Source organism: Equus caballus, chromosome 18 (assembly GCF_041296265.1).
Source record: "Equus caballus isolate H_3958 breed thoroughbred chromosome 18, TB-T2T, whole genome shotgun sequence".
In the NCBI taxonomy this organism is placed as follows: Eukaryota; Metazoa; Chordata; class Mammalia; order Perissodactyla; family Equidae; genus Equus; species Equus caballus.
Window position 1 is genome coordinate 49,772,688 of NC_091701.1, and position 17,069 is coordinate 49,789,756.

The following is a 17,069-nucleotide window of genomic DNA, read 5'->3' on the forward strand; positions in this document are numbered from 1 at the left end:
ACAAATGGTGTTGGACCAATTGGGTTACATTTGCAAAAAAAATGCATTTCACCCATATCCTGAACCATATACAAAAATTACCTCAAGGGGCTGCCCCGTGGCCGAGTGGTTGAGTTCGCTCGCTCCGCTGCAGGCGGCCCAGTGTTTCGTTGGTTCGAATCCTGGGCGCGGACATGGCACTGCTCATCAAACCACGCTGAGGCAGCGTCCCACGTGCCACAACTAGAAGGACCCACAACAAAGAATATACAACTATGTACCACGGGGCTTTGGGGAGAAAAAGGAAAAAAATAAAATCTTTAAAAAAAAAAATTACCTCAAAACAGGTTATAGCTGTAAATGAAAAACATAAAACTATACAATGTTTAGAAGAAGAAATACAAAAAGAGATTTATGGCCTGGGGTTAAGCAAAGTTCTTGGACATAACACCAAAAACACAATCAACAAAAGAAAAAATTGATAAATTGGACTTCATCCCAGTAAAACTTTTACTCTATAAAAGATATTCGCTGTTAAGAGACTAAAAGACAAGCTACCGACTGGGAGAAATTATTTGCAAATCACATGTCTGATAAAAGACTTGTATCCAGAATATATTTTTTTTAATTCTCAAAACTCATTAATAAGAAAACTATTTAATGAAAAAATGAGAAAAAAAACTCAAGCAGACATTTCAACAAAGAGGATATATGGAAGGCAAATTAGTGTGGTCCAACATCGTTAGCCATTAGGAAAACGTAAACATTAAAACCAGGATGAAATATCACTAAATACCTATTAGAATGGCTAAAATAAAAAATATTGACAATACCAGCTGCCAACAAGGATGCAGAACAACTATAACTCTCAAGTGTTGATGGTGCAAATGCAAAATGGTACAGCTACTCTGGAAAGCCATTTGGAAGTTTTTTACAAAGTTAGATGCATCTCAACAATTCCATCCTAAGTACTTAGGAGAAACGAAGACTATGTTCACACAAAAACTGGTACATGACTGGTTACAGTAGCTCTAGCAAAATTGCCAAAAACTGAAGCAACCAAATGCTCTTAAACTGGTGAATGGATAAACAAACTATGGGACATCCATACAATGGAATACTTCTCAGCAATAAAAAGTAATTACCTTTTTTTTTTTTGGTGAGGAAGATTGGCCCTGAACTAACATCTGTTGCCAATCTTCCTCTTTTTTTTTTTCCCTCCCCAAAGTCCCAGTACATAATTTTTAAGTCATTCTAGTTCTTCTATGTGGGACGCTGCCACAGCATGGCTTGATGAGTAGTGTGTAGGTCTGCACCTAGGATCCAAACCAGCAAACCCCAGGCCACCACAGCAGATCACACCAACTTAACCACATGGCCACGGGGCCGGCCCCAGGAATTAACTATTAATACATGCAACAGCTTGAATGAATCACAAAGGCACTATGCTGAGTGAAAAAGCCAGTCTCGAAAAAGTTATATACTGAATGATTCCACTTATACAACGTTCTTGAAAAGACAACACTATAGTGATGGAAAACAGACTAGTAATTTCCACAGTTTAGGAGTCAGAGGAATGTGTGATTACAAAGGTGTAATAGGAGGGAACTTTGCAGGGGTGACGACCTGTTCTGTACCCCGATTGTGGTGGTGGTTACACAAATCTATACATGTGTTGAGACGCGTAGGACTGTACACTAAAAAGTGCTAATTTTACTGTATGTTAATTTTTTAAAACTATATAAATTTTTATAGTAAGATATGATACTTTTTGGTGAACACAGCTCAATATATGCCAAAAGTTTGACTTAATTACCAAAAAAAACCCCAGCTTGGGCTGCAATATCAGAAGAATTAAATTCAAATCAAATGAAGTTATAGACCCATTGGAACCTAAACCGATCAGACCACATTTATAGTATTCTGTTCTATTCGGACATTGATAAAATCAACTATCTAGAGGAAGGAGACCAGAATGGTTAGAGGATGGTAGAAATAATTGAGATATTTAGCCTGGAAAAGAGAAGGAATGACATGCTAACTCTCATACCATACTAGAAAATGGCCCAATAGTTTTCTAGGTCTTATTCTATATTGCTCCTGAGGAGAATTGAGTTCCTGGGAAGTAGTTGCAAGAAGGCAGACCTCAAATCACTCTAAAGAAAAGCTTTCTGATAATCCGAGTTGGGAATAAATAAAATGACCTGCCTAGATAAGCAATGAGCTCCTCATCATTGGGAATCATTGAAAATGTTTAAGCAGATGTTAAATAACCATCTATCAAGGTTATTGTCAAAGGGATTACATCACTGAGTAGGAGACTGATCTCTTTAACCTCTAAGGTCTCTTCTACCTCCACTTCCTGTAGTCTAAATTATATAGGATGTTGTAAATCACCCTCACTGTGTGTCTCTCCAACTCCCTACAACTCATTAGCTTGTACATTATATACAGAGGCTCACAAAATCCCCACGGACTCCTTCTAACACTGACGCCTCCAAGTCAGACTTCCAGGCTGTTTTAATGATTTCCAACCAGCAACAGAGAAGATGTGCAGAAGAACAAGGGAAAAATTAAACTTGTGCAGAGAATGGATAGATAACTTCTTCTTTTTTAGTTTTTAAATCTCAACTTTTGCTCTTTGTTTTTGTTTTTTTCCTTTTTCTCCCAAAGCTCCCCAGGTGCATAGTTGTATATTCTTCATGTGGGACGCTGCCTCAGCGTGGTTTGATGAGCAGTGCCATGTCCGTGCCCAGGATTCGAACCAATGAAACACTGGGCCGCCTGCAGCAGAGTGCGAGAACTTAACCACTCGGCCACAGGGCCAGCACCTAGATAGATAACTTCTAACAAGAATGTATAGAGAATGTCTGACCCTGCTCTATGTATGTTTGATAAGTTCTTGTACCATTCTAAAAATGGACTAAAATGAGGTTTGAGACCTATTTTGACTTCCCTGATCTGTTCTTTGCTCTAGTTTAGAAAAGGAAACTGGAAAGTTCCACGTCTTAAAATTTACCAAAAGGCAAAAAGAAATACCTCTATTCTTTCCTGTCCTTTTCAATTCTTTTAATCTTACTCTTTACATTTTACTCTCTGGTTTTCTCAGTCTGAATTATCTAGGCCTACACCTTTCCAAAGTCTGGCTAGGGGCTGGTCCCATGGCTGAGTGGTTAAGTTCACGTGTTCCACTTTGGCGGCCTGGGGTTGGATCTTGGGCATGGACCTAGCACTACTCATCAGGCCATGCTGAGGCAGAGTCCCACACAGAGGAGCTAGAAGAACCTACAATTAAAATATATAACTATGTACTGGGTGGCTTTCAGGAGAGGAAAAAAAGAGGAAGATTGGTAACAGATGTTAGCTCAGGGCCAATCTTCAAAAAGAAAGAAAAAAGTTGAATTTTTTTAAAAAAAGAAGTCTACCTACAAATTAGGAGCAAGAGTGCCTAGTTAAGGTCACAGGCAGCAGGAGTAGCAGACATCAAGCTGACAAGGATTGGAACAAGGAGAAGGCTATAGAGATTACTTTTGTCACAGGACATGAGTCGAGGCAACTGATCAGTATTGGTATATCTGTGTTTGGAAGCATAAGATTTAAGGCAGAGATCAGGCACAAGTTAGACAGGACTTCAATCAGAGGTCAGGTGCCACCCCAATGACTCCAGGAAAGCCAGTTGTGCTGCCCAGGTCCAAAGCCGTAATGATGCCTTCCCACATCAGAGTCCACAAGCCTACCTGGTTGGCCTCATCCCCTTCCTGAAACCCTGGTTGCAAATTCCTTATAACAGCTTTACTCTTTTCAGAGTGCTCATGAAGGTACAATAGTTCCCTTTACAAGTCCATTATAGAATTAAAAAGTCTGTTCGGCAGACAATAATCTATGGTATTAGAAATCAGGTCACTCAATGGAGCAAGTAATCACTGGAAGGGAGCATAGTGGGGGGTTCTGAAGTGCTGGTAATAGTTCTTTTTTTATCTTTTTTAAAGATTGGCACCTGAGCTAACATCTGTTGCCAATCTTCTTCCTCTTTTTTCCTTCTTCTTCTCCCCAAATCCCCTTAGTCCACAGTTGTATATTCTAGTTGTGGGTCCTTCTAGTTATGGCATGTGGGACGCCACCTCAGCATGGCCTGATGAGTGGTGCCATGTCCGCACCCGGGATCCGAACCGGTGAAACCCTGGGCTGGCGAAGCAGAGTGCCCAAACTTAACCACTCGGCCAAGGGACCAGCCCCAGGTAATAGTTCTTGATGTAGGTGCGTTCAGCTTGAAAATTCTAGTTGTATACTTACGATTTGCATACTTTTCTGTATTTATGCTATACTTCAATAAAAATGTTCCAAAATTTAGGAGAAAACCCTGGGCAGTGGCTTCCTGAGGCCATTCTGGCTAGTGGGCAGCCGGCAACGCAATCACTAAGCCTCAGGACTAAGTCTGGACTCTCAGCCCTCTTTCTTTCTTTCCCTGTGTGTGTGCCTGCTAGCATAAGCTCACTCATACATGTGCACACACCCAAACAAACAAGATCTGTTCAGAGGCAGCAAGCACACTCCAGAGGAATGCATTGACCTTACCTCCCCAACCCTGACCCAGGTGTGGCTCCAGGGCTTGGCTGCTCTTACTCTGCACACCAGGGTTTGACATTCTACACCTCAGTGTTGGAAAAGGGGTCCTCCTTCGCTCAGCAGAAATCCAGACCCCCTGAGGTGGAAGAAATAGGATAACTTTAAACCTCAGTTAAATAATGACACCATATGCGTATATTTATGTATGTTTAGCACAAAAGGAAATAGATCAAAATGTTAACAATTATTATTGATGACCTATGGGATGAGTTGGATTTTTTTCTTTATCCTTTTCTCCCATTTCTAAGTTTTCTATGTTGATTGTGTACTACTTTCCAATCAAGAAAAAACGTACTATAAATAAAAATTTGTTTGTATAGTGCATTATCACTTTTGAGTTTATAAGCATAAGTTTTCTCAGTGGATTCTCTGTGTATTTTGAATATAAGTCTTTTATCAGACATGTGCTTTGCAAATATTTTCTCTAGGTCTGTGGCTTGTCTTTTCATTCTCTTAACAGTCTCTTTTGCATAGCAGGAGTTTTTAATTTTAATAAAGTCCAACATCACTTTTTTTCTTTCATGGATTGTACTTTTGGTTGTACCTGAAAACGGATCCCCATCAGTTGTTCTTATAATAATTCTCTGATATTATTATCTCCATTTTGCAGACGAGGAAATGAAGATTCAGAGATTAACTTGACTAAGCTCAGACGGGCAGAAGGAATGGATTTTGGGACTGACATATTCCAATGCTCTTTCCACCACACGGTGTCGCAGTGCTATCTAACCCTATTCTTCTTGCCTTTTTGTTTTCTTTGCCTTTCTTTTGAAGTCTTTTGAAGTTTGTTCTTTTTTTTTTAACTTAGAGTGAACATAGTTTGCCAGAAGAAATGGCAACTTCCAGAGAAAAAGAGATTGATGAAGTTAGTCCTAAGTATATCATAATGGCATTGTTAGAAACATGCTCTAAGGCAGCAATGTCAAGTGTTGTGGGAGCACGGAACCCATGGGAGCATATTATGAAGGTTAAGAGCCCATTTCCCTAGAAACACACATACACACATCGTGCATGCAGTTTTAGGGGTTTTGATGCCATAGCTGCTCTACAACATAGATATATGCAGCATTAGTTGAGCCCCTAGTCATCTGGGAGAAATATAAAATAATACAAAGAAATAATATCTATGAAAGCACTAGCATAGCTCCTGTGCATAGTAGGCACTCAATAAATTCTCTTTTAATCTGAAGTCTGACTAATTTGGTTAACAGGACTTTTGGCCTTCAAGTAGGGAATTCACAGTTTAATATAGTCTATTATAAGAATTTGCCACAGGGTGTCACTATTGTTCTAGAGAAAAGCTTAAACAGAATCCACCTACACCCCCACTCCCATTCCCACCCCACCCCCAACCGGCCCCCCCCACCCCCCCCACCCCCGGCTGCTTAATTTAGAAAAACTAAGTAACGCCTTTGTGGTAAGGAGGGGGCAGGGGAGGGCATTACTTTTTGTATGTCAATTTTTTTTTTTTTAATAAATGTAATATTAACATAACCCATTGCATTTGAATGTTATAAAAATATTGCATCAACATCATATTTTAGAGTACTGTACAGTTGTCCCAGGTATAAAAAAATGAAAAAGTGTTATTTGGGTTCAGAGACTTTACTCCAACCCAGAGGATCTATGGGGAGTCTCAATCACTCAGTTACCAAGTCATCAAAGATTTATTAAGTATCTGCTATGTGATAGGCATCATGTAAACCACGATTTGCACGAAGCCTATCACGGTGTGCCAAAGGTTTAGGCATATCTGATCACTCTCACAATAGCTCTGGGTAATTAGCCCCCTGCTTAGGATAGCAATAAAATAGAGACTTGGTTCAGGATCCCTATAGAGAACTTGGTCACCCCAAACGGCCTCTCATAGTTACTCAACCCAGAAAATGTCATAATCATCCTGCATCCTCTAGTGCTGTCTGGTGTAATATTCATCCATCACTCCTAAGGTGAGCAGCGAACAATCATCTGTAAAATATCCACCTGGCCCTTGCCTTCCTCCTGGGCACCATTGAAGGCACAAGAGGCAAAGTCAACAACATTCACATGAGTGGTTTTGTGTTATAACAGCATGTTTGAGATACACATGTACTATAAAATTCATTCATTTAAAGTGTACAAGTCAGTGATTTTTGGCATATTCAGAATTGTGCAATCATCACAACTATCTAATTCCAGAGCATAGCAGTCACTCCCTATTCTCACCTTTTCCTCAGGCCCTGGCACCCACTAATCTACTTTCTGTCTCTGTGGATTCACTTATTTTGGACATTTCATATAAATGGAGTCATAACACAAGAACTGCTTTTAAATGGCAAAGGAAAGCAATTCTTCCATCCCTACTCCACTCACTATGGCTTGATTGGGTGGGTGTCTGCTTCCAGAAGAGTGCTTCAGAGCAGTGCCCAATGTATAAATTTATGAATCTTTATAACATACATTATAAACTCCCTTGGGGGAATTTCTTAACGTCGCTAAACAATACAGCCAAATTGAAGTGAAGTTGGTTTTACTCAAGATAAAAGTGGCTGAAATGAATCATCTTCTGAAGTCATTACTTTCTAAGTATGGTCTGCGAGAATGTGAAATCTGTTTGGACACAAGACTTGTATTTATTATCTTATATTCTGAAAGAGGAGACAAGAAAAATTAACTACAAGGCTCTGCTAGTCTCTCTTAATTAATCATTAAATAAACATCCAAGTCCTCCACGCAGGCCCCTAGGAGAGAATGAGCTGACCACAACTTGCCTGGTGGTGGAGAATATCATCCACAGTAAGAAAATCGTGCCGGGGCGTTGTCCTAGCCATTTTCCTCCCACCAATCCTGCAAGATAAGTACTACCAAAAGGAGAAAATGATACTCAGTGAGCTTCAATAACATACAAAAGGAGGTTGCATCCCTGGTATGTGGAAGGGTTGAGTTATGGATGAATCACCAAATCAGGAGCCAAGCTTTCTGGGTTCAAATCCTGAGCACATTATAAGTGTGACCTTGGGCAAGTTCCTTAACCTCCCTCTGTTCAGGTGGCCTCTGTAATGAAGGGACGCTAAAAACACCTACCTTACAGGAGGTTATAAGGTTCAATGAGTTAATACCTAAAGCACTTGGAACAGGGCTGGCATATGGAAAGCCCTACATAAGTATTAAGTATTACTATCATTAGAATCCACATTTAGCTGGATTTAAAGTCCTTGACCTTGATGAAAAAACATGCCTCTCCACACTCAGCTTATATTCTTGCAGGTTAAAAATGGTGGCCTGGGAGCCAGCCCTGATGGCCTAGTGGCTAAAGTTCACGCTAGGCAGCCCCAGGCAGGTTCCCCGATGGACCCCCACCACTCGCCTCTCAGTAGCCATGCTGTGGTGGCAGGGCTCACTTTGAAGAACTAGAAGAATTCACAACTATACACAACTATGTACTCGGGCTTTGGAGAGGGGAAAGGAAGGGAAAATGAGGAAGATTGGCAACAGGTGTTAGCTTAGGGCGAAACTTCCCTGCAAACAAACAAACAAAAAATGGTGGCTTGGGAGGCCTGTGGCCTGAGCTGAACTGGCAGTGCTGCATGATGCGGCCTCTCAGTCAGTATGCGAGCCTGGGACAGTGAATGCTGGGTAGCGCCGTCCCGTTCACACTCCAGACAATGTCTGCTGCCTCTTATTCCCTCCACCCATTATACACAAATACCACAGCTCTTGCCTGCATTGCAATACTATGCATTATAAGGATGCAGGCGAAGGTTGTAAAAGGCTGCTGCCTCCTGCAACAGCTCTTTACATCACTGGAGAAGCAGACGAATAAAGCTTCACTGACATTTTCCAGAAAAGGGAAGCAAAACCAGGCCAATGAAGTGATAACAAGAACTAATGACCGGGAATGTATTTTCCTGCCCGTGTCCCAAAGGAAAGAGGCAAATAAGCGGATTTACGGCAAAAAAAATGGGTTACCATTACTGGCTTTGTCAGCAGGTGTCTTTATTTTAAGAGGACTAGGTCCTTTAGTCCTACAAGTCTGCTTAGATTTGCAGGAGAAGGAACTCCAAGAAGAAAAGCTGTTCCCCAAGACATAAGTAAAGAGGGTAAACTTGAATCTTAAGTTTTCTTAATAAAATGTATTCTCTCTTTATCTGTAAAATTGCCTGCTTGCCTCTCTGGAATCATTCTGGAGAAGAATTAGTAGTCAGGAAATAAATAAATCCCTGCTGTTTGCAACCTTGATGCTGCTGCACAGGGTTGATCAGTAGAAGAATCAGAATCTAAGTAGAAGCTCATTAACAATCCAATACCCACAATTTGGACCACCTGCCACTGCAACTGTGCATTTGAAACCCGTTTCATTATTCTCTAAATACCTAGGTATTCTGTAAATACCTAGGGCATCTTTCTATCAGAGGAATTCTCAACCTTGGTTATATATTGGAATCACACGAAGAGCTTAGAAACCACTGATGATGCTGTGCGCTCAGAGATTCTGATTCCATTGGTCCAGGGTGCAGCCTGGGCATCAGGAATTTCAAAGGCTTCCAAGTCATGGAGAGCCAAGTTTTAGAACCAGTGCTCGGTTGGTAATCACACAGCCTCTAGTTCTGTCTCAGCTTCAGCTGTTCTGGAGCTACCTATATTTTCAAGTCTCCCTAGAGATTCTCCCACTACCAAGTGAATTTTAATTTTCTATATGCACCATGATCCATATATTATGTCAGACCATCCCAACCCAAGCCTTCAGGGCACGTCTCCTAAGTGGGCATGAATTAGTGAGAATTAACTTTCTTACAATCTCCACTGAAATGAACCTGATAGTTACCCAAGTCCAGAGATAAGCTGAGGGGAGAGGTTGACTATAAACTTTGGAAAAGAACCTTAGTTCTGATAATGAGTGTGGATTGTTTAAAAATTATATTCATAAGTTCAATTCTGTTGCTTTTCTTCTTTATAAGCTAGAATTATAGTACTTCAGTATAGGGTGCACTATAAATATGTAGCATGATTAAAATTTGTAATTTAACTGTAAAGCAGTGTGTTTCCTTTTTTGCTGTCATAGGAAGATGGAAATCAAATGGAAACTACTGAGAAAAACCAGAACATCTCATGAGATGATTGGGCCAAGGAGAATGAATACTGAGTTGAGTATTGAATTATTTCCTTCCACAACAAACATATATAAAGCTTATATAAATGGCTGGCACTGTGCTAGGTACTCAGGATTTTAAAATTCCCCTTGTGAGGCTGACCATCTAGTGAGGGAACAGATAACGTCAGTAGACTGTGGTCAATGCTCCCCTAGAAAGGAAAAACAGAGAAGGAGCCCTGAAGTCAAAGAGGAGAATGGGGGTGGGGTAAGGAAACCTGGCAGAGGTGATGCCTTAGCTAAGTTTCAAAAGATAAGTGTTATCCAAGTGAAGCGAAGTATTTGGGTTGAGGGGTAGGGCCTCACTCAATCATATTCCAGCTCCCCCTGGGTTCTGAACCAACTGAGAAATTGACCCATAAGTCAACTACAGATGAAATCCTGGCTTTATCACTGCTACTTTGCATTACTCTAAGAACAACCATGACTTTGCCAGAGAGAGAGTAGGAAACAGCAATAAAAGGAATCCTATGATTTTCAGCCCCTTACACAGTGTGGTTTCTAGTCATATTGCCCAGAATCTATGGTTATATAAACAGGGCAGTTTGTTAAATATGTTCAAATTATTCCTTATCATTCACTAAGCAAAGCAACTTCATCAGCATTCTTAAAGACCTATGAGGAGAACATATTTTTTTTATCACAAATAGTAATTGAAGAAAAACAAATCTTTTTTGTTTTTATTTGAACTCATTCCAGAGTCAATTCTAAACTGTACAGTCTACTTGGCACATGCTCATTTATGGACATTCATTATTTATTATCACACTTGATCCTAAAAACTAAATGCGAAAAATCAAGACTAGCTTCTTGTAGAGCCCAGAGGCCACACAACTGCATAATAAATTTTTTTTTAAGATTGGTACCTGAGCTAACAACTGTAGCCAATCTTCTTCTTCTCTTCCTCCTCCTCCTCTTCCTCCTCCTCCTTCTTCTCCTTCTTCTTCTTCTTTTAGTTGTGAGTCTTTCTGGTTGTGCTATGTGGGATGCCACCCCAGCATGGCCTGATGAGCGGTGCCATGTCTGTGCCCAGGATCCAAACCGGCAAAACCCCAGGCTGCTGAAGGGAAGTGCATGAACTCAACCACTTGGCCGAGTGGCCACCCCTGCAATAAAATTTTAAGAACTATTGCTGCAGCATTTTTTTTTAATTTGTATATGTGTGCGTGCATGTGTGTGTGCGTGTGCATAGAGCAAAATTAGACCCAAAGTGATCAAAGTCACAATAAAACCACCTCTACTGGAGTAGGTAAAATTATGTGAGATGTTGAGGAATTCTAATTTTTTGGCTTGTGCTTTTCATCCTTCCTATCCTTTTTTTCTTCTACTTTATTTCCATCTTCCCTAGGTTAAATTTTATGGTTGTCCGCTAATCCTAAAATTACACTAAAGATATATAAAATATAGCACTGCTTAATATTTGGAAAACTTTCATTTAATTTTTGAAAACTATAGCAATTCAATTTTGTAGAAATTGCAGGGGAGGAAGAATACTCCTCTACCCTCTAGGTTCTTCTGGCTGCTCTAACAATTAAATTGACATGAAACAGAATAACAGGAGAAAATCAAACAAATTTAATAACATGTATACATGGGAGAAACCCAGGAAAATTAAGTGACTTGTCAAAGTGGCTAAAGCCACCACCTTAAATACTATCTCCAGCTAAAGACAAAGAAGGATGTTGGGGGTTAATGGTTTGAGATTTCAAAGGGGAGGAAGGCAATTCACATGGAGATGGAAAAACAAATGTTTGGTAAACAAATGTTTGTTGGGTCATCTACAGACAATGGGACCCAGAGAGAATTTTGATAAAAACGGGCCTTGCTAGGTGCCTTCTTATCTGCCACACCTAGAGTTATCTGCAGTGATAGCTCCTTCCTGGGACAGGTCTATTTTAAATTCTTTCAGGCAGTTAGAGGGAAGAGCAAAGTTTCTTTCTGAATCTTTTGTTCTTAAAAATAATAAAGCCAAAGAGACACATTTTGGAGTGGCAAATTCTGATTCCCCACAAAATTAATTTTGATTCACTTAATTGATAAAATGTCCACTAATTTAATTTTTAATTTTAATATTAACATTGCTCATTGGCATGGTGAAATAACAACTGCTATAGCTACTATATTTAAAGCTCCTTACTGTGAATTCAATAGTTGTCTGAAATACATTCCTGCATGTAGATTCAGTTACAAATATAGTTTTGAAAAGCAATGAAAAAATTTCATTTAAAAAAATGAGATACTGGGGCCAGCCCAGTGGCGCAGCAGTTAAGTTCACACATTCCACTTCTCGGTGGCCCGGGGTTCGCCGGTTCGGATCCCAGGTGTGGATGTAGCACCACATGGCAATGCTGTGGTAGGTGTCCCACATATAAAGCAGAGGAAGATGGGCATGGATGTGAGCTCAGGGCCAGTCTTCCTCAGCAAAAAGAGGAGGATTGGCAGTAGTCAGCTCAGTGCTAATCTTCCTCAAAAAAAAAAAAAGAAGATACTGAAAAAGGCTTTTCTTATCTAAGATAAACTTGTACCTTTGTAGCTGAAAAAAAATTATAATCATTTGATCATGTAAAGATTAAACATGGCCAGGGGTCATCAAATGATAAAATTTGTTTCTTTAAAAAAATGCTTTTAAAACAGAAAGTATAATTAGTCTAATTAAAGAAACATGGTAATTTTTGACAAAAGTTGTAGATTCTTTTTTAGCCAATTATTTTTTAGGCAATTTTTCACTTTCATCCAAACCAGTAAAAACATATAGCTCACTGGTTACTTGGGTCCAGCGCTTGAGAGAGGAAGGTTTCATAAACGAGTCCCAGTTTATTATGGGAACCTGGTTAAGTTATTTCTGGGACTTTCTATCAGGATTGGAGAATATTGAAGGGTCAAAAAGTCACTGATATTGTCAATAATAGGTGTTTGGCGTGGGCTGGTGAGGAGCATATAGAGCTCCAACCGCTTGCCCCAAACCCATCTCCAGAGTGCTTAGATTGTGCCTGATACACAGCTCCACCTGACTCTCATTCCATCAGAAGGCAGATGTTAAAAACCAGTGACTCAGTGAAAGAGGAATGAGTAAGGAGCTGAACACATAAATAGAATCCTATTATGCCTGCTCCTCTTTCACATGTGCTTTGGAGTGAGTGAGTAAGTGAGCAAGTTAAAAAGCATTTGAGTTTGAACGACAAAATAAATAACTATAGTATTAGATTATAACCCAAAGAATAAATTAAATATCCATGAGTCCATACTGACATAAATAAATGATTGAATAAATAATGGAAGAGAAGGGAAAATCTTTCTGACAGAATTCCAAATAATATATGTAGATATTTCTCCCTCCAGGATATGGAACTTAATTCTCCTCCCTTTAAGTTTGGGTTGGACTTAGTAACTCACTTCCAAAGAATAGAGCATGGAAAGAGAAAATAGCAACTTTGTTGTGGAGAAACCTGGGGCAGACACCACCTTAACCAAGTGATCAGGTTGACATTATCAGTAATAAGTCATGTTCATACCATGTACCCCCTGATTGGATACCAAATTGCACAATATATATAATATGATCCCTTTACTTCCTTTATACACTTGCCTCAGTTTAGGGATGTGTATGCATGTGTGAGTATGTTCAGGAATATATACAAGAGGTTTGGGAGGAAATAGACCAAACTATTAGCAATACTTAACTTGTGGGGAGAAAAGTGCTATTGAAGAAAGGAGGCAGATGACGGAGGACTTTCATTCTTGATTCTATGTATTTCTTTGCTGTTTTAAAATTTTGTGGCAATCACTTTTGTAATTTTTATTAATTAAAAAAACGTAAATAATCTAAACAAGAGAGAGAGAGAATTCTGGGGAAGATTTGCAACTTTCCACTCCAAAGCTCTGGTCTCCTCCCAAATATGAAGAAGTCTTCTCAAAAGGCATCTTTTGAAGACCTTTTCTGATTAGTCATTGTCTACTTTCACTTATTTTCAAAATACTTGATTCACACCAATATAATTTAATGCTACTCTTAAATTTGAATTCTCATTTCTCATCTCTAAACTTTAGCATCTTTTCCAGCAGGACTGTTAAGACTTAGCTGGGTGGCGAGTGCCTATATGTCTCAACTACTCCACAGGCAAATCCAGGATGAAGTATTGACATATATCAGATGTTGGAGTGTATGTAAGATCTAAATGATGTCAGATGAAAGAAAAGTGAAATATAAATGTAACACTGGCACGTGTGATTATATAACACCAAATTCTATCAATGTGGAGATGGTTAAGTGTAAATTAATGTTTTCCCCTGATGTCATGCAGATATAATCTTTGACTTTCTTCACAAAGCTGAATAAATATTTGTTAATTAATTGAAGAATGATACCACACTGAGTGCAAGATAGTGTTATGTGGCAAACGCAATTGGAAAAGATAAAGAGTAGCTCCCATGGCTCTAGGAAGGAGTCCAAGTCCTAATCTTTGCCCATCTCCAGCTGAGGCAAGTGGCAAGTGTGTGAATAAGAGAATACATGTTTTACAGACCAAAGAATCACTGGAGTTAGAATATGAAGCTGATGAGAATGACTACAAGAAGAAAGAACATTCTATATTCTCATTGAATCTCCAAGATATCATTATTTTCGTATGTGAAAATAGGTATTAATGGATAGGAACCTCAGATGTCAGCAGTATCACGTTGCCTCTAACAATAAGATAAGATTGGCTAAAACATCCATTCCACATTCTACGCAACATCCAATAATGTCCCCAAGATGTCAGTGATATCCCAGGGGATTTATCTTCTCATAGTTACCTACAGCCCCAAGCTTTGACTTCCTCTGAATTAACTAGTTCTGATTATGGATGGCTCCATCTTCGCAAACCCCCATCCCTGTTCTGAGCCATGAAATTTAGCACCTCTTTCTGATTTCTATAGAGGGGAAAATACTCACACAAAACCTTGTGTTTTAACAGATTTTGCTTAAAGTTTTGTGAGATAAATGGGTTTTACAGCACAATTCTATGGATAACGTAAAATCCAGAGTTAGAAATCCATGCCATTCAAATGACCTTCCACCATTATGTTGACATTGCAATTTCTACTTCAGGTTCCCTCTAGACTCCTTGCCTCTCCTCTCCCTTGTTTCTCCCCTCCCTTCACATTATGAGTATCCTGAAGTATATAAGCTGAGAGCCTTCTGGAAAGCATTTTTCACACTGTTTACTTTTTAGTACAGATAATATTATAGCTTACAAAATGGATTTTCTAAGATTTACTAGTTATGTTACGAGTAGATAATAGAAATTCTAAGAAATAGACAATTTTTTTCTTCTTTCTATAATCTCTTTAATCTTTAAAATTTAACCTGATGGGTAACGTACCGTAAATAGTTCCAACATCATCAGATTGTTTTTGTGTTTTGGATTTGCATGAAAGAATAACAACGATTAAACCCAGTCCATTGATAATGTTTATGTTTAATGCTGTGAGGAGGTGCAATTTTATCAGCCCATTGAACATTGAAGCTCAATTTGAGTGTAAAAATCACATTTGTAAAGCAAAATAATAACTTTCTAAACGTGTTACTATGTACTATTAACAGCATACTATTAAAATAACTTTGGGCACCATCGTAATATACTTTGGAGGTATGAGTTGAAAATGTTTTATAAAAGTTATTGATAATGAAATATAAATAATTATATTTCCCTTGTTCTTTTTTATACAGAAGATACACAGGAGCTATGACATAGTTCAACTTAGATCAAGGCCATGTAATGTGTGTAATACTACAATTGTACTACAATATGGATATAAATGACTGAACTTAGTTTTGGTAGGGTGGCTGCCACAGAAATGTCTATCATTTTGTCAATGATGGTTAATATATAAAGGCTTGCCCATTTTTTAGTGGAGGTTAGGGTAACACAAATATTAATTTAGGAGTATAACTTGACAGTGTGATAGGTTTAGATTAGGGAAGAGGATGTATCCAGGCAGAGAACAGTATAAAAAAAAAAGCAGCACAGGCACATACTGGGCTGAATCAGGAGTTCAATAGTTCAGAATTCCTAGCCATTGGTAAATAGTGAGACGTAACGCTAGAATTTTGGGGTAATCTGGTTTGATAATGATAATGACAGAGGATTCAGCCTTTTAAAGGTTAGAGAAGAGACACCGAAGTATGGCAAATGGAACTAGGTGATTCAGCTAGGAGTCATTGGTTTGTTTCCAAGTGGACCAGATTGCAGGTCAATAGGGCTGTTAACACTGGGAAGAGAAGAGGCCTGATTCCTATCATTACTAGTAGCACCAAAACACAGGGGCTGCAGCTATTACAAAGAGAACCATGTATCTTGGTAGGAAGATCTGAGGTGATGGGTACACAGCCTTCTTCTCTTCCCCACCCGACACTTCACTGTTCCCATCAAAGCTGGGATTCGCCTCCTCCGCACAATTCACTGCCTACCATATACACTAAAATGTCAACTGAATCTACCTAAGTGAGAACACATTGACTTTGGATGTGGTACATTAAGAAAATGAACATGTTCTTAAGCACGGTATACTGTTCTTAACAGCATATCTTAATTGCTGACAAGTTTAGTCCAAATTGAGAATTCTTGTGTTTCACCTAGTTGCATAAGCAGCATGTTCCTTTGCAGCGATATAAGAAAACATCATGTTTTTCAAGGATGTCAAAGAAAACATCCCATAGAACATCTTGCACATAAACCATAAAGTTTCATTTTATTTTGCATAAACTTGAAATCTTAAATGGATTCTACAACTTCCTTATAGTAAGAAAATCTCTGTTCAACAAAATACCAAAGAGTTCTATAAATTCAACATTTCAGAACACAGGTTAAGTATTATAAAATAAAATTTTTATAATAACATTAAAACCCTCTAGCAGCTCTTTTATATTTTAAAATAGTTTGCAATAAACCCTACTCAGGAACTTTTGACATTTAATGATTGTCTTCACATAGAAGTTAAGGAATAGATCAAATACTTGGAATAGTACACATATAATTACTTCTCCCCTTAAAGGCTTTTTGCTTAGTATCAGTTTTCTAATAGTTTGACTTGGAAAGTTGTTTCTAAGTACAATAATTTTGTTTTAAGATACAAATATATTTCAATCAACATTGACTGCCAAATTGGACAAAGAGTAAAATATTTGCACTGAAGCATATTTTCTTATGTAAATCTAGATTTTAGATTTTTTTTTTTTAATCTTAAGGTTATAAAATGCATTTTGGCTTCCTGAATGTCTTCTTAGTAAGATGTATCTTCTTGGCAGAAAGAATAGCAACCAGAGGGACATCCATCATATTGTGGACACTCAATG